Source organism: Apium graveolens, chromosome 4 (assembly GCF_009905375.1).
Source record: "Apium graveolens cultivar Ventura chromosome 4, ASM990537v1, whole genome shotgun sequence".
NCBI classification, from domain to species: domain Eukaryota; kingdom Viridiplantae; phylum Streptophyta; class Magnoliopsida; order Apiales; family Apiaceae; genus Apium; species Apium graveolens.
In genome coordinates this window covers 260,422,752-260,441,502 of record NC_133650.1, presented here as the reverse complement: position 1 = coordinate 260,441,502, position 18,751 = coordinate 260,422,752, and the positions used below count along the sequence as shown (strand labels likewise).

The 18,751-nt window shown below is 35.8% G+C and overlaps 1 non-coding gene across 1 annotated transcript; it reads right to left on the bottom strand.

Annotated features, from left to right (window-relative positions):
* Positions 1-1,679: 1,679 nt before the first annotated feature.
* LOC141723175 (small nucleolar RNA R71) lies at positions 1,680-1,786 on the bottom strand. Its single transcript, XR_012576164.1, has one exon. It is a non-coding gene; the product is annotated as a small nucleolar RNA R71 (small nucleolar RNA).
* Between the last annotated feature and the right edge of the window lie 16,965 nt (positions 1,787-18,751).

Genomic DNA, 18,751 nt, shown 5'->3' with positions numbered 1-18,751 from the left:
AAAAGGTGTAAGAAGACCGTTTTAGCACAATTCAACGAAGGCGAAGAAGATCTACCTTATACTTGTGATTCTTTGTTCTAAGTTGTAATGTTGGATTCTAGTTTTCTTATTCGTGAAGCTATACTCTTGTTTCGTACTTTGTTTATTATTTATTCAGTATAAGGACTACGTTTATTATATCATGTTTTCATCGAAACCCACGTTGATGATGAGTCCGATAATGGGCTAATCGTTATCGTGGGATTCTAGCGAATTTATTTATGGATTTCTTTAATTGATTTGTTTTGATACCTTAGTGTGTGGTGATTGTATGATAACCTAGTAATGGTTGTGCTTATTCGTCTTAAAAGCACCGCGGACTTATAAGATAGCTTGTTAATTCTTAACGAAGTGACAGTGAATTTAAGGATTTAGAACTTGCCATGCTAGCATAGGTTCATGTGTTATTGTTATGCATGATTCGTAGGTAACTTTAACCATCTTACTTGCCCTATGTAAACATAATAGATAACTTGTGCATTAAACTGTTATGTTGTCAAATTCTATAGACATATAGGGTCTCAATATAATTGATGTCTATTCAGCTTCTATCTCTTTTATGGATGTCTGGTAGTATGGTATTCGTACAATGAAAGTTGGCGTTTATCAGTTTTGTGTTATCTGATTAGTGTCATCACCATTGCATGCCAAGGTTAAGAATGAAAAAGCAATTGAATGAAGTACTTAATGAAGTTAGAATCCCATGTTTGTGTCATATATTAATCAATTCTCTTTACTCTCTTTAGTTAATGTTCTCTAGTATAATTCTCAATAGTTAATCGTAGTATAATCAAAACCCAAATTGTTATTCGTCTTAGCATTGAATAATAGCCATATCATTGTTGCATAAGTGCATAAATTACAAAGTTAATCTAAGCCTGTCCCTGTGGAAACGAACTACAAATAATTATATATTACTTGCTAACGCGTATACTTGCGTGAATTTTAGCGCGTCTTTAGCGACTAACAAGTTTTTGGCGCCACTGCCGGGGACTACGGTGTTAACTTTTGGTTTATGTTTGTCATCAGTGATCGTTAAAGTTCATTGACTCGGACATTGTTACTAACTTACTCTTTTCCATGTCATGTTTCGGGTACTCTAGCGAGCGTGTATGCATACGCGTTTGAGGGCTCGTAGGAGAACTCTGGATCAAGCCGAGGTAGAAGCTGTAGTGATTCTAAGGGAAGTTTTTGAGGATGAAGATAAAGTAGAAGAAGAAGAGAAAGTCGAGGAACCAGCTCTAGTAGTGATATGAGATCAAGCAGAAAATCCTATGGCTCTGATGGACTATTCTCAGCCTAAGATCGATGATATTCAGTCGAGCATCATCAGACCAGCCATCTCGGCTAACACTTTTGAGATCAAGTGGAGCACGATTCAGATGATACAGAACTCAGTTTAGTTTGGGGGTTCTCCTACAGAAGACCCCAACATGCACATCAGGGATTTCATCGAGATCTGCGACACTTTCAAGATCAATGGGGTGACTAAAGATGATATCAAGATTCGACTCTTCCCATTCTCTCTGAGGGATAAAGCAAAGTGATGGTTACATTCTCTACCACCAGGGTCTATCACCAAATGGGAGGATCTTGCTCAAAAGTTTCTCACTAAATTATTTCCTATGGCGAAGACTGCTGCAATCAGGAGTGCTCTTACTCAGTTTGCTTAGCAAACTGGAGAATCTCTATGTGAGGCTTGGGATCGATATAAGGAGATGCTAAGGAAGTGCCCACACCATGGCATGCCTGATTGGATGATTATAAACTGTTTCTACAATGGTTTGGGCGCTCAGTCTAGACCTATGCTCGATGCAGCGTCTGGTGGAGCCTTATGGGCCAAAAGCTATAATGAAGCTTATGAGTTGATTGAGCTCATGGCAGCTAATGAATACCAGAATCCTATGCAAAGAATGTTGTAAGGCAAGGTAACAGGAATTCTGGAAGTGGATACAACTACGGTTATAGTTGTTCAACTTCGAGCTTTGACGAAAAAAGTGGACTCTTTGGAGAATTATGGAGTTAAACAAATCTCTAGTATTTGTGAGCTTTGTGCGAGGGCGCATGAAACTTAGCAATACGCTATTTCTAGCGAATCAGCTCAATTTGTGAGCAACATTCCAAGATCACAACAATAAGCTCCGACCACTTATCATCCAAATAACCGTAATCATCCTAACTTCAGTTGGAGTAACAATCAGAATGCAGTCAACAATCTTATCAGCCATACACAGAAAAGTAGTATAACCCTCCTGGTTTTCAGCAACCGCAATATGCCCATAGGCAACAACTTCAACTTCAGCAGCTACCGTAAGTTAATGAAAAATCTGAATTGGAGGAGCTGAGGCTCGTGTGCAAGAGCCAAGTTGTTCCTATCAAGACCTTGGAGAATCAGATTAGGCAAATTTCTAATGCATTACTGAATCGTCAACCTGGCACACTCTCAAGCGATATTAAAGTGCCAGGCAAGAAGGAATCTAAGGAGCATGTTAAGGAAATTACATTGAGGTCTGGTAAGGTTGCGAATCTTGAAAATGCTAAGACTTCAGAATCTGAACTTGAGGCTAAAGAAGAAGAAGTGCAGAAGGAAGCAGAAGTGGAACCAAGGAAGACTACTCATTTTGTTGTCTGTTTGATCTCGAGTTTCTACGTCAAGCTAACGATGTAAAACAAGCGCTTCTTGGGAGGCAACCCAAGTTTGTTGTACATTAGTAGGTAGAGGAAGCAAGAAGAAAGGAGAAAAACACAAAAAAAAAATCAAAAAAATGAAAAAATTGGGGGCCAACTATAGTAGCATGTCGCGGCCGCGCTGAGGAAGCGGGGCGGTCGTGCTTAAAATCCAAAGACACGGTGCGCCCGCGCTGCCTAGTGGGGAGGCCACGCTGAAACATCAGAAACACAGTGTGCCCATGCTGAGGTAGCGCGCGGCCGCGCTGGTCCCCGAATTCTAAAATAAAATAGCAGCTGGGAATTAAAGAGAAAATCGGGGACTTTGATTAAAAATCAATTCCTACCCGAATTTTACTCTTCCACATCCCAAATTTCCCTCTCCAAATCAAACGCATTATTCCCACTATTCTCATAATCAATTCCCACTTCTATTCCATATCTAATTTTCTTCCCACCTCCTATATATACATACACTTATACACAAACTTCTCCAGCACTTCACAAATTATCAAAACATAATTCTCTCTCAAACGCTTATCTTTTATTCTCTCTTATTCAATCCCAATGGCACCCAAGAGACAAAGAACTGAAGTAAGCAACAGCACCACTGATTCATCGAGTGCGGGTGGTGTGAGGCCGAGGTTTTCAACTCCTGAGGCTGAAGCAGAGTACACGAGGCTTCTCTCGAAGCCTATAGCAAAGGAGCGAGGTTTTTTGCCATCAGGGAAAGATGGTAAATTATTGGAGATGATCTTGGAGGTGAGCTGGGTTGCTTTTTGTGAGGCACCCGCTGTTGTGCCCATGAGTGTTGTTCGAGAGTTTTATGGTAATGCAAAGGTGGAAAAGAATGGCTTCACTGTGGTTAGGGGGATGACTGTGGAGTACAGTGAGATGCGATAAGGAGGGTGATTGATCAGCCCGCGAGGAGGCCCGATCAAGACACATGGAACGATAAGACTCCGGAATATTTTGATTTTGATTGATTGTTGCTACTGTATGTGTGCCTAATACTCACTGGAAGTTCAAGAAGGGAATAACTTATAATGCCACATTCCCTGCTTCTTGTATGAACAGGTTTGCACATGCATGGAATTCTTTTATTTGTGCTAATATCATGCCATCTTCTCATATGCATGAGGTTACTGTGGAGCGTGCACGTTTGTTGTGGGGGATTTTGAAGGGTGACTATGTGGACCTTGATAGGATTATTCACCAAGGTATTCTGAGATTTTTGAGAGGGAGTACTACGGGGTCTATACCCTATATGTCCATTATGACAAAGTTGTGTGCCGCAGTTCGTGTCCGTTGGGCCGCATATGAGCAACTTTAGCTTCCTAGTTCTGCTATTGATAGTTCGATTATATTGAATATGGTGGAGTGGTACGGTGGTAAGCCCGATCCTAAGGGGCTTGGTTATTCATTTGATCTTCTTCAGGGCAAGCAACCTTATGATCAGATGTATGCTGGTGGTTCAAAGTTTGCCCGTGAGGCAGGTTGGAGAGCTTAGTTGGGTGAGGAAGTAAAGTTGTCCCAGTCACAGCAGCCATCGCAGCAGGAGCAGGAGGATGCAGGAGCGGATGTTGGAGTTGGTTTGAGCACGATGCAGTATAGGCGTCTAGCAAGGAGGATGGATGCGATGCATGACATATATAGGCGGTTTGCACGTGATCTCACCCAGGCACTTGGGACTGCATTCAGAGCCACCGGTGTTGACATCCAGTGGCCAGTATTTGGTGAGGATTCTGTGTATCCACCTCTAGACACACCTGACACTCCACATGTTGGGGGTGAGGATCCTGATTCTGAGTAGGTATGCCCGATTCCTTACTATTACCTTCACTGAGGACAATGAATATTTAAGTTTGGGGGTAGTAGTTGAAGGAATATGTGTTGTGTGAGTCGCATATAATTTGCATATTCATGATAGTTTAGAGCATATAGTTGCATATTTTTCCATATAGTTTTTTTTATAGTTTTTATGATAATTTTTTCATATAGTTTCATGCATTTGCATTATAACATGATCCCTTAGATGATTTTTCCGATTGACTTTGATATTGATGCTAGTGTAGTGATGTTCTATTTAGTAATGTTAAGTCTTGTCGGATTGATTTGCATGCTGAAGACAATTGTATTTCACTAAGTCTTATAGGTTTCTAGAGTGCTAGATCATGGTCATGGTTTGTTTGTTTATCGAGGTTTAATCGCTTGTTTATATTTAGAATTTAGGATATTCTCTTAATGATAGAATAACATGGATTTTTAAAAATTGGAGAAATTGGATTTCATTGCTAGTTGTTGTGGCTAGGTGTCAATTGGCTAGTAGTCGGCTCATATTTATATGAGTAGTCTAGGGTTGAACGAGATGGAGCGAAACGTACTCTTTCAGAAATTTGTGAAAAAAAATAATAAAAAAAAGAAAAGAAAAAAAGAAAAAAAAAAGAAAAGAGAAAAGAAAAAAATAAGTGTTGTGTATAATTGATCACGAGTGGGCTCTTTAGTACTCGAGTATTTAAGTTCTTAGGGGACTTTGTGCCTATTGACCTAAGGCTTTTATAGTCTGGGATCCACTAACTTAATGCTCGCTACATGGGTACTATTGTATAAGTCTTTTGTGGACCTTACTCATTGCACGGTCAAATAAGCATACTTGTGTTATTTAGTTGTGAATAAAAGCATGTATCCATAATAAACTCCATTTTAAGAATTAAAGTGTTATAAGTTATTTTAAGTCTAGCTTTTATTTTATTTATAACCTTGCGATTGCTTTGATGAGTAGTGAGTCATGATTATTGATCTAGTTGCGATAGTATATCTGTAAGCAGTTGCACACATGCACGTCTCCGGTTTGCAGGTTGATTTGTAAGGTTTGATTGATCTTTATGTGAATAACTGCATTTGTTGAGATGTTGCTTGTTGATTGGTTTAGTTATTCTATGGGGATCGATGCATTCATTTAGTTGCATTCATGCATTTTTATTTCTTGTTCTTTGAGTCTGTGTATGGTTGAGGACAAGCATCGATTCAAGTTTGGGGGTATGTTGAGTGGCATTTATTACACTTTATAATGCTCTATTAAGATTTGAATTGGTGCATTTATACTCAAATTGTAGGTGTTTTAATGTGTTTTCTAGTATTTTTCATTTCAGGCATTAATTCGGAAATCAAGTTAATTAGCATTGTTTTTGTGCTAATATGGTGTTAGAATGGTATCCATGGAATAAAGCTCGGGAAACCAACTCATTGTAGCAAGAATTGAAGAAAAGCATAATTTTCTCCAGGAGCACGGCGCGCCCGCGCTGTAATAGCACGCGCCCGCGCCCAAACTACAGAGATGCAGCGCGCCCGTGCTAATGAAGCACGCGCCCGCGCCGGTTCAGGATGTTAAAATTCTGATTCTACTTGGATTCTAATTGGAGGACTTCTACTTTTCATGGGCTGCTATATATACGTAAATAAAAGACGTTTTTCAAGGAGATACGTACCAGAGCACAAGAAGAAGGCGTTAGAAGACCGTTTTAGCACAATTCAACTAAGGCGAAGAAAATTTAGTTCATACTTGTGATTCTTTATTCTAAGTTGTAACGTTGGATGCTAGTTTTCTTATTCGTGAACCTATACTCTTGTTTCATACTTTGTTTATTATTTATTCAGTATAAAGACTACATTTATTATACCATGTTTTTATCGGAACCCACGTTGATGATGAGTCCGATTATGGGCTAATCGTTATCGTGCGGTTCTAGAGGATTTATTTATGGATTTCTTTAGTTTATTTGTTTCGATGCCTTAGTGTCTGGTGATTGTATGATAACCTCGTATTGGTTGTGCTTATTCATCTTATGAGCATCATGAACTTATAAGATAGCCTGTTAATTCTTAATGAAGCAACGGTGAATTTAAGGATTTAGAACTTGCAATGTTAGCATAGGTTCATGTGTTATTGTTATGCATGATTCGTAGGTAATTTTAACCATCTTACTTGCCCTATGTAATCACTATAGATAATTGTGTTGTCAAATCCTATAGACATATAGGGTCTCAACATAATTGGTGTCTATTCATCTTCTATCTCTTTTGTGGATGTCTGGTAGTATGGTATTCGTAAAATGAAAGTTGGCGTTTATCAGTTTTGTGTTATCTGATTAGTGTCATCACCATTGCATGCTAAGGTTAAGAACAAAAAAGGCTATTGAATGAAGTACTTAATGAAGTTAGAATCCCATATTTGTGTCATATATTAATCAATTCTCTTTACTTTCTTTGGTTAATGTTCTCTAGAATAATTCACAATAGTTAATTGTAGTATAATCAAAACCCAAATTGTTATTCGTCTTAGCATTGAATAATAGCCATATCATTGTTGCATAACTGCATAAATCACAAAGTTAATCTAAGCCTGTCCCTATGGGAATGAACTAGAAATGATTACTTATTACTTAAAAAAGCGTATAATTGCGTGAATTTTAACGCGTGTTTAGCGACTAACATATGGCACCTTGGTAGGGTTTGTAAGAGCATACCCAATTGGATATTGGAGTAAGAAATCATGAATATCATGAAAAGATTTTAGAAACTGCTGATATGTAACCAGAGCCAAGTAATTATTGGTGCCAAAGGTGTTTGCATGAATGATAGTGGTTTGGCTGAAGAATGGTGAAATTGCAGAAGATGACATGATGTGTGTAGGAGTTGAGTAAGGATATGGGTGTGATGTGGATAGTGAGGCTGTGTATATGATGATTTGTGTCACTGAAATTATTGTAAGTATATAGGTTTACAAAGTTGAATTGTGTATAACACGCACACACGAAGAAGGAAGCTTAGTAAATTAGACTTTTGATAGATGGCAATTACTGAGTAATAGGATTTAAAAGTGGAGTAAAGTGCGGAATTAACAACAAAATATGCACAGCTTTTTCAAGAAAATACTGTGTGAATTTGTTCAATAGATAATCCACTATTAATCAATAATTAAGTAAGATATTCAATTTGCAGCACTAAACAGCTCAGAAATTATTTAACAATAATATTCTAAATTAGAATATGCTGGCCTGTCGTCAGTATTTGGAACCGCTTATCTGTCAGGATTTGACAATCTCGGGATTTATTGATTCAAATTCATCAGTATTTGTCAATCATGCAAGCTTATTAGAACACCACAATTTAATCTCAATAACCATTAAAATATACATGATAAGTGTATGATTTAGAGATTAACAGGCTACAAACAAGAACAATCACATGCACACATAACTAAATAACATAGATTAAAACTTGCAAATATAAATTTTATTAATGGATCAAAAGATTACATTTCATGAAATTTTGATTACATGCATGAGAGATTACAAAAGAATCCTAGTCTAGTGGATAATAACTTCAACAGTCTTGGTCTAGGAAGCCTGACAAAGTTGATGGTGAAGAGAAACAGCCAGAGGATGATCAGGGCTTCTTCTTGCTTTCAACAAAGAGAACAGCAAGACGAATAATCTTCTCTTGCTGACGAAGGTTGTATAGATGAAGTTCTTTCTGAAATCCCAGAAAGTCATTTTTTGTGACTTCTGGAAGTTGAATCCAAATGTCATTTGGAATGGCGTTGATATGCCATTGACTTTACACCCCAGCACGAAAGAGTGTCACAAGATTTGTGCCATAAATATAGAACCAACTGAAATTCTCCATTGTTTGAGAGAAGAAGATGTGAGAAATGAAGGAGATTTGGGAGTTTAGTGTTTGGAAGATATGATTAGACTGGGTGATGAATGATGATTTAAATAACCAGGAGAGAGGGAATATGAAAGGACTAGGGATTTGGTTAATTATTAACTGCAGAGTTAAGTGAATGATTTAACCAAAAAAAATTATGCGCGTCTCCCTAGATTGATTTGTAATGATGATAAAGATATATGTATACATACACACTTATCAAATAAATTACTTAAATTGAACATGCATATAGAGAAATACATCATTAACTTCCAAAAAGTACCTAAAAAAAATTCAGGACAACATCAGGATTTGATCAATTTATATCAGGATTTGATCAAATAGGATAAAAAAACTATCTCTCCCAATTAACCATACCAAGTTCATTGACAAGATTTGTAAAGGTTGCTTCAGGTAATGGCTTTGTGAAGATATCAGCCAGCTGCTGATCAGTAGGAACAAAATGAAGCTCAATTTTCCCTTCCATGACATGCTCTCTTATAAGGTGATATATGATACTGATATGTTTAGTAAGAGAGTGTTACACTGGATTTCCTGTCATGGCAATAGAACTTTAATTATCACAATAAATAGGAATTTTAGAAAATGATAATCCATAGTCCATGAGCTGGTTCCTCATCCATAGTAGCTGAGCACAGTAGCTTCCAGCTACAATATATTCAGCTTCAGCAGTTGAAGTAGAAATGGAGTTCTGCTTCTTACTGAACCATGAAACTATTCTTCCTCCCAAAAACTGACAACTTCCAGATGTACTCTTCCTGTCTATCTTGCATTCAACAAAGTCAGCATCTGAATATCCACACAGTCCAAAATCAGCTTCTCTTGCATACCATAGACCAAGTGATGTAGTACCCTTGAGATATCTAAAGATTCTTTTAACTGAAATAAGATGTGGCTCCCTAGGATTTTCCTGAAATCTTGCACACAAACAGGTGGCAAACATAATGCCTGGCCTACTAGCCATTAGGTACAAGAGATAACCAATCATACCTCTTTAGTTTGTGATATCATCTGTTATGCCTTCATGAGGGCCATGTTTTGTAGCAGTTGCCATAGGAGTTGTTGAAGTTGCACTTTCTTGCATATTAAACATTTTCAATAGATTCTTTGTGTACTTGGACTGATTAATGTAGATGCCATTATCAGTCTGTTTAATTTGCAATCCCAAGAAATAGTTCATCTCTCCCATCATGCTCATTTGATATCTTGATTGCATCAACTTTGAGAACTTATCACACAGTTTTTGATTAGTTGATCCAAAAATGATATCATCCACATAAATTTGAACTAAAACCAGATCTTTACCTTTATTCAAATGAAATAAAGTTTTATCTATTGTATCTCTTTTGAATCCACTTTCAAGTAGAAACTGAGCAAGAGTCTCATACCATGCTCTAGGTGCTTGCTTTAGTCCATAGAGTGCTTTGTCAAGTCTATAAACATAGTCAGGATGTTTAGGATCCACAAAACCTGGTGGTTGTTCAACATAGACTTCTTCTTCAAGTTCTCCATTGAGAAATGCACTCTTGACATCCATCTGAAAAACTTTGAACTTCTTGTGTGCAGCATATGCCAAGAAGATTATGATTGCTTCCAGCGTAGCAACAGGAGCAAATATTTCATCATAGTCAATACCTTCCTGTTGGGAATATCCTTTAGCCATTAACCTTGCTTTGTTTCTGACAATGCTTCCATCAAAATCAGTTTTATTTCTGAAGACCCACTTTGTACCTACAATTGACATGTTCTTAGGTCTAGGCATCAGCTTCCATACTTCATTCCTTTCAAACTCATTCAACTCTTCTTGCATAGCTATAACCCAATCGGCATCTTTAAGTGTATCTTCTATTTCTTTGGCGCTTCCTTTGAAAGTAGATTGTGATACAGACATTCATTTTGAGTTGCACTTCTTGTCTTTACACCTTCATCAAGATTTCCAATGATCAGATCAGGAGTATGATCATTGGTCCATTTTCTGGCATTAGGAAATGTCCTTCTTGAGCTAGATGCGCCCCCTAAATCATGTGCCTCATCAAATGCATTTGAGGCTTCCACTGAATCAGTGTTGTTAACTCCTGATGAAGAATTAGGACTTGACTCATGTTCTCCTCATGTTGAATCAACATTAGATATTGAGTGATCAGATTGAGAAGAATCTTGAGTTGACTCTTCAGTGTTAGTACTATCAGTTGAACCTTGTTGTTGCTCCCCCTCAACATGTGCAAGTTCATTAGTACAATGATCATCTTCAGGATCTGAAGGAGTATCAGGATTTGGATCATCAGTAATTGATAATCCATTAGAGTTTGATGCAGATTCTAACAGTGCATTTTCATTTGCAAAGATCAAACTTTCATGAGAGTCTTCTTCAAAACCAGGAATTTTCTTATCATCAAAAGACACATTGATAGATATGACTACAGTGTTTGTTCTTAGATTGAAAACCTTGTAAGCTCTTGATAGTGAGTAACCAACAAAGATTCCTTCATCAGCTTTTGATTCAAATTTTCCTAGTTGCTCAGTATGATTCTCAGAACAAAGCACTTGCATCCAAATACATGGAGATGTTTAAGACTGGGCTTCTTTTCTTTCAGCATCTAATAAGGAGTAACACCATGTGTGTTTATTAGTGTGATATTTTGAGTATAACAGTCTGTGTTTACTACTTCAGCCCAGAAGTAAGTGGGTAGTTTGGCTTCTTCTAGCAGAGTCCTTCCAGCTTCAATCAAGGTTCTGTTCTTTCTTTCAACAACACCATTTTATTGAGGTGTACCGGGAGCTGAGAATTGTTGTTGTATACCTTTGTACGTACAGACTTCCTCCATTTTTGAGTTCTTGAACTCAGTGCCATTATCACTTCTCAATATTTTCACTTTGAAGTTGGTTCCATTTTCACTTTGCTTAACATGATCCAGAAGAATCTCTGGAGTTTTATCCTTCCTGTGTAGAAAATAAACCCAAGTGTATCTAGTGAAATCATCAACAATTACAAGTATGTACCTTTTCTTGTTGATAGATATTATGTTCATTGGTCCAAAGAGATCCAAATATAACATATGATATGGTTCAGTGATAGAGAATTTTGTTTTACTTTTGAAGGATACTCTTCTTTGTTTGGACTTTTGTCAAGCATCACAAAGACCGTCAGATAAGTATAGGATATTTGGTAATCCTCTTACTAGCTCTTTCTTGGAAAGTTCATTGATTGAATTGAAGTTGAGATATGAGATCTTCTAGTGCCAATTCCAGCTCTCATCTACTGATGCCTTAGAAATAAGACAGGTAGCTTCTTGTTCAAGACTTTCATGCAGCCTTGCTTCATACATGCTACCATGTCTGTATCCTATCAAGACAACCTTCTTTGTCTTGTTATGAATAACTTCACAGTGAGAGTCATAGAACACCACATGATAACCTCTGTCAGTGATTTGACTGATGCTTAGTAGATTGTGCTACAGTCCTTCTACCAGAGCTACATTCTCTATTACTACCTTCTAATTACCAAGTTTCCATATCCCAGAGTTTATCCTATATTTCCATCTCCATAAGATACATCTGGACCAGCCTTCGTCTCAAATTCTGACAGTAGGGATTTATTTCGAGTCATGTGCCTTGAACATCCACTATCCAAGACAAGAGTCTTTTTCTTGTTATCCTGCAATTAGAGGAGTGATTAATTAGAAGGATTTTTAAGGACCCACACTTGTTGGATCCTCTTTTTGGACAACTTAAGTTTCTATGATTCAGAGTTATTTCTGACAATTTTTTCTTTATCAGAATTTGTCTTATTAGAAGTAGATTTAGTAGAACTGGCAGCATTAATCACATAAGCAGTTTTATTGAATTTTGGCAAAGGTTCATAGAAATTATGATATAGCTTATGATAAGAACTACAAGTGTAAATTGAATGCCAACTACTACCACAATAAAAACAAGGATTTTATGGTTTGTAAAATACTGATCTACCCCTAACAATAGACTCAGGAATAGCAGTTTTCTTTTTCTTACTCCTGCAATCAATAGAAAGATGATTAGTATTACCACAGTTAAAACAAGATTTTCTAGGAGCATTGGGAACAAACTTATAGTTAGATTCCTTAGAAATACCTTGCTTACCATTCCTGTTTCTTTTTGGACTTTTTACTTGAGGTTTTTCAGTAACCTCAAATAATTTCTTTTTCAATTATCTTTTAGACAAAAGTCCTATGTTCTTTTCTTTCTTAACAGTCTTAATGGTCTCCTTGTTTTCCTCTCTTTGATTTTTATCATTTACTACCTTTTCTTGTGATGATGAGGTTGAACCCTTCTCAAAAGTACATTTGGGTTCATCAGCTTCCGTAGAGATAAACTTAACAGGAGTCTTAAGGGTAATTTTATTTTCAGTGTCAACATCCTTAATTCCATCTACATAGCTAAGACATTCTCTCCAGTTTTTTTTAGAAATCATCTCATGAACCTTTTTTTCTAAATCGGTCCAGGCTTTAAGGGTTTTCCTCTCATTTTCTAATTCATTTTCTAACATACTATACTTAGTTTCTAGTATCTTTTCTGTATGTTTAGCTTTCTCACATTCTTTTTGAATTTCAATCTGATTTACTAAGTCAGACTCTAACTGATCATTCCTAGATTTTAAGACTTCATTTTCAGTCATCAGTCTATTGTTCTCTAGAATCTTATTCTTAAAACTTCCATGGAGAGACTTAAGAATAGATTTCAATTCAGATATATCTTTAGTATCAAGAGAGAAGAAAGAAGTTGATACCTTAGAATTAGAGGAAGCAGGAGTATCAAAACTAGCCATCAGTGCATAGCATGTTTCTTCTTTTTCAGAATCAGTGGAATCCATCCGATCAATCCTTGCTTGATATAATCAAGGCTTTGTTCTTCCCTCTGTCATTCTTTATCTTTTTGCATTCTGTAAAAAAATGACCAGGTTCATCACAGTTGTAGCACTTGATCTTTGATCTGTCGACTTTCCCAGCTTTGAAATCCTTTCCTTCTCTTCTTCCAGACGGCTTCCTTTCTCCTACAGTAAACTTCATCCTGAAGCTTCTTTTCTTCTGAGACTTCCTAAACTGCATCCTCTTGAAGCCCTAAACCAACAATACATCCATTTGCACGACATCAAAATCTCTCACGCTCTCATCAGTTTCAGAATCAGTATCATCATCAGGATTTGATGATGAATCATCAGTATCTGATTCTGGAAGATAGTTCTTTTTCCTTGCAGCTTCAACTGACCTGTCTTTTGAAGCTTTAGCATTCACTTTCAAAGCAACTGATTTTCCCTTATTGCTTTTCCTCTCTTCCTTTGATGAACTTCCAAATCATGAGTTCTCAGCATGCCATAGATTTCATCCAGAGTGACTATTTCCAAATCATACTGATGTCGTATGATTGAAGTCTGAGTCTCCCATTCCTCATTCAACAATCTCAGAAACTTAGTGTTTTAATCTTCCAGATCGTACACCTTTCCCACCAAAGATAGGTTGTTAAGCAGAGTGAGAAACCTATCATAGATGTCGGTGAGACTTTCATCAGCCTTGGCCTCAAAATGCTCATATTCATGAATTAGAATAGCCCTTCTGTTCTTCTTGATGGCCATGGTTCCTTGACATTGAGTCTCAAAGGCATCCCAGATCTCTTTGGAAGTCTTGTAGGCTATAATTCTGTTTCACATCACAGAATCAAGACTGTTATGCAAAATGTTTCTTACCTTTGCATCCTTCAGCACAACAGCTTTCTCTTCTGGTGTCCACTCACTAGCATCTTCACCTTCCATGTAGGATATTCAGTCTTTTTCAGAATGGGGATTCTGATACTTTCATACTTTTTCAGAGACATGTTTAGATCATTTCTAATAGTAAATTATCAGTTCGCTCTGATACCAATTATTGCCCAGTAATAATACAATTGTTTAAGGGGGGTTGGATACAATTGTATAGATGTTTCGAACAAGTATAAAAATATAACAGTTCTTTATATTTCTGATAAAAACTGTTACAAACTCTCTCAAGAAATACTGATGTTCTTGAGAGCTGCTAGGTCCTACAATACTCGAGTTAATCACTATGTGATGACCTAAACCGTGTTTATATAATACACAGCTACTATACATCAATCTAAGATATGCATTATCAATTTTTAACTGAAAATGATACATATCTTTATCTGAATGCATAAAGTCCTATCACTCCGAACGTAATAAATATCCATCCCTCAAAATAAGAAACATAATCAATCTTCACAGCTGACCGCCCTCAGATGTTGATGACATACAAATACTGATGATGCATCAAATCTTGGCGACACGTCAAATACCGATGACATCTAAAACGCAGTCAGATCCTGAGCTTCTTCTGATCATTGAGAATCAACACGTAACAATTTAAGTACAAGATTGTTCTTACTTTAGGTTATATTGTTAACATTTATATGTTTAATATTCCCAATTTTTTCCCAACTAATGTTATCTCTCTCATTAAATATATTGTAAAGATGTAAGGTACTGTTTAGATTTCATAATTTTTGTATAATTTTTGGATATATAGGTTTTTATTTTATTGTTTAACAAACTAAAATTTATTGAATATTAATTTAAAGGTCATAACACTTGGATAGGTTTCAAACTCCTTAAAAATATTTTTTTTTTTAAAAAAAATTGATTTCACATTTTATAGAGGGGCTAAAAATTTTATGCACTAAGACTAACAACGCTCTGGACCGTTATGAACAATTTAAAAACATGTTTTGAAGGGGTGTACGAGATGTTTTAATTTTTTTTAGATAATCATCTTAGAAAGTATTAGGGATTTAATATATACACAATTTTTTTGACAAAATATATGTAAAATATTTATATATAAAAATGTCATTATTTTACTTTTCAACTTCCGGGGTATTCAATTTTCCCTCTAATCTCAAGATTCAAGGTTAAGATAAGTGCATGACTCTATTTGCGATTGCTATCAAAAATTATTTTGCTGTTAGAAAAAGTGTTGGCGAAAAAGTGCTATTGAAAAAATGAGATGAATATTTAGTAATATTTTTAATATGTATATATTTTGATGTAAACAAGTATAAAATATATTATTTTTTACAATGTTAAATGGTGATATCAAAATCTGCTTCCCGCAAAATTTGAAAAACAGCTTTTTGAAAAAGCATGAGGGGCCTTACTTTCTCTAACAATTTTTACATCAAAAACACTCTTCAGAAACGCAGTTTTTGAATTTTACTAAACAGATTTTTAGCTGATTTTCAGCAAAAAGATGATGCAGAAAAGCAAAAAGCTGATGTTGTTGTCTGCTAGGGATGGCAATCAGGTCGATTAAAATGGGTTTAGCAAAAGACATACTTGTGACGCCCTCCAAACCCGGGTCAGAAGTTTGGGGTTCACAACACACACACACACAATATATATAAACATGTTTATGAAAGTAATATATGTAAAGACCCTACTTACCATAACCATGGATTGCAACAGGTTAAAGTATGAGAACAAGCCACCACCTTAACTTTTATTACATCGTACCAAATCCCAACTAGTTCAACTTAAAACTGAAAGTGAAAGCATTCTTACAAGCTTACATAACCCAAAACTAAACATAAAGCTCCTACAGTCTCGACCCAACTTAACCTGGAATCCTAGCTCGCACACTGGACTGGGAATCCTCGTTACCAATCATTTCCTTTTTAAGTGTAGAATAACATAAACAGATTTGCAAGAGTGAGCTAACTAGCTCAGCAAGTCATAATAGCAATAACTAAGTTTAAACAATGATCAATTGAAATGATTCAAAAGAATCAAGTTTCTGGATAGGCTGTGGCGCCCTCCAAACTCGGGTCAGAAGTTTGGGGTCCACACACACACCTTATTGATAACCTGCTTATAACAATAATAAAGATAATAATAATATACAGTGACCCTACTTACCAACTACCACGGACCACAATAGGTTAAAGTATATACACAAGCCACACACACACACTTATATTACAAAAGGCCAAATCCTAACTATTCAAACTTACAACTGAATATTAAACATCATTACAAACTTTACAACCTTAAACTATCTCAAAAGCTGTCAGCTAGCTTAACTCGATCAACCTGGACCCCTAGCTCTCGCACTGGATTGGGGATCCTCGCTACCAACAGGTTCCTTCTTAACTGGAAAAGAACATAAACAAAATCGCACAAATGAGCTAACTAGCTCAGCAAGTCACATTAACAATACTGAGAATAAACAATGATCAAGTGAAATGATTTGAGGTGTCAGGAGAACAATGGATAATGATTCAGAATTGGATATTAAATTTTCATTTTAAAAACCAAGGTTAGGCTGCTGATCAGTCACGCACTAACCCCGAGCAAGGCACGCAGATTTGCTCTAACTACTGGATCTAAGGCACACATTGGCCTAACTTGACCACCAATCTGGTCTGACCACGAATCTGGTCCACAATTTTATAAAACAATCCAATTTTATCACAATAACAGAATAAATAATGTAAAGCAATAAACAGAATCATAATCAACATGGGATATTTAAATCATGAGATGGGTTTTAATCTTCACAAGGAAACAAAATAGCAATTTCAAAGAGTGGCTATCAGCTGGTGAAAGAATCGGATAACAAAAGAATCGAAGTTTCAAGGTTAAAAGGATTTGGTCTTTCAATGTATAAGGTATAATGGTTTGAGTATATAAGCAAATCTTGGTTCAGTGTTCGGTATTTAGTTTGTATGTATTTATGGAGTATTTTCATATATCTGTGGTTCGTATTCGGGTATTCAATAATCAATGGTTCAGAAATAATAAGGTTCACGGTTCGAAGATCAATAACTGGAATCAAGGTTTAGGGTTCGGTGCTTCAAAGCACTTGCAATATAAGACAGAACTATCAGCTATTCACAATATATCTCGAGAAAGTTCAGAACACTTTCCTGGTACTAGCTTGCTATACTTCACCAATTTCCAATCGCAATCTCCTACTCCTCGACTACCTGTTTCCCTTTCCTACGCCTTGCCTCTTCTGCTCACATATCATAACTAGCTATCAATACTCAACTCATATGATTCTATTCGGTATACATTTCTATTTACCCTTCGTTTTACCCAACTCTGACTAACGGATTGAAATTTATGCTAGAAACAAGTAAACACCGAACATATAGATCAATAGTCCAACAAACAAGTCACATATAACACATAGCACGTCAAACAACTAATGAAATTCCATTTATAAAGAGGTCTCGGGTCAAAAACACTCTTTCAGGTATTTAATATGATTTTTTAAAACATTTTTCGAAGTCAAAACGGGCCGTTGGATCGATTTCGGGTAATAAACAGAGACTTATTACTCAAATCTGACTCTAAAGTAATTTAATATTAATTATCGAGCCTTGAAAATAATTTAAAATAATATTTTAAAGCTCGAAACTATTTTTCAGGATTTTTAAATCATTTTAAAATAATTAAATCAAATTAAATAATCAATTAAAATTAATTAATAAATAATTAAACTAATTAATCAATTAATATTTAAATTAATTGATCAATTAATCAGGTAACTATTAATTAAAATTAATTAATTAAGTAATTTAGATTTATTTTTGAATTAAAAATAAATTTTGGAATTAAAATAAATGATTTTTGGAATTTTAGAAAATAAAAATCAATTTTGGAAATGAATATAAAAGAAATCTGATTTTCAAAAGTTTCTAAAACAGAAATCAAGTTTTTGCAAAGTTTGAAAACCCTGGGGGACTAAACTGTAAAAACAGGAATTAGGAATTGATTTTACAAAAATTTGGATCAAAACCGGGTCAAACCGGGTTGGATCAAAACCTATCCCTCTAGAACGTCTACAAATCCCTAAATAAGAAACCCCCAAATTTAATCAAAAACATTCAAACGAGTATAAACCCTAATTATAAAATTCGAGAATCAAACCCTAATTTAAACATGTTATTGAACTCCAAGTTGATCATATGACATACCAAAATCATCAGGAATAGAAGATCTACAACATGCAATCATCAAATCATACAAACAGTTGCTCGAACTAAAAACCCTAATTTTAATTCTACAAAATTCGAATATAAATCAGTTTATAGGAAATTAACCTTTGATTCTGTAGTGATTTTGATGGATGATTCTGAAAGTACAAATCAGTAGCTTCGTTTTGAGTATAAGCACGCCCCAATCCGACTTCGATAACGCCTTCGAAATTGAGTTTGATTACGAAGAACGAAATATAAATATAGTATTTTCTCTGTTTTATAAAGATTTTACTGGTTTGTAAATGAT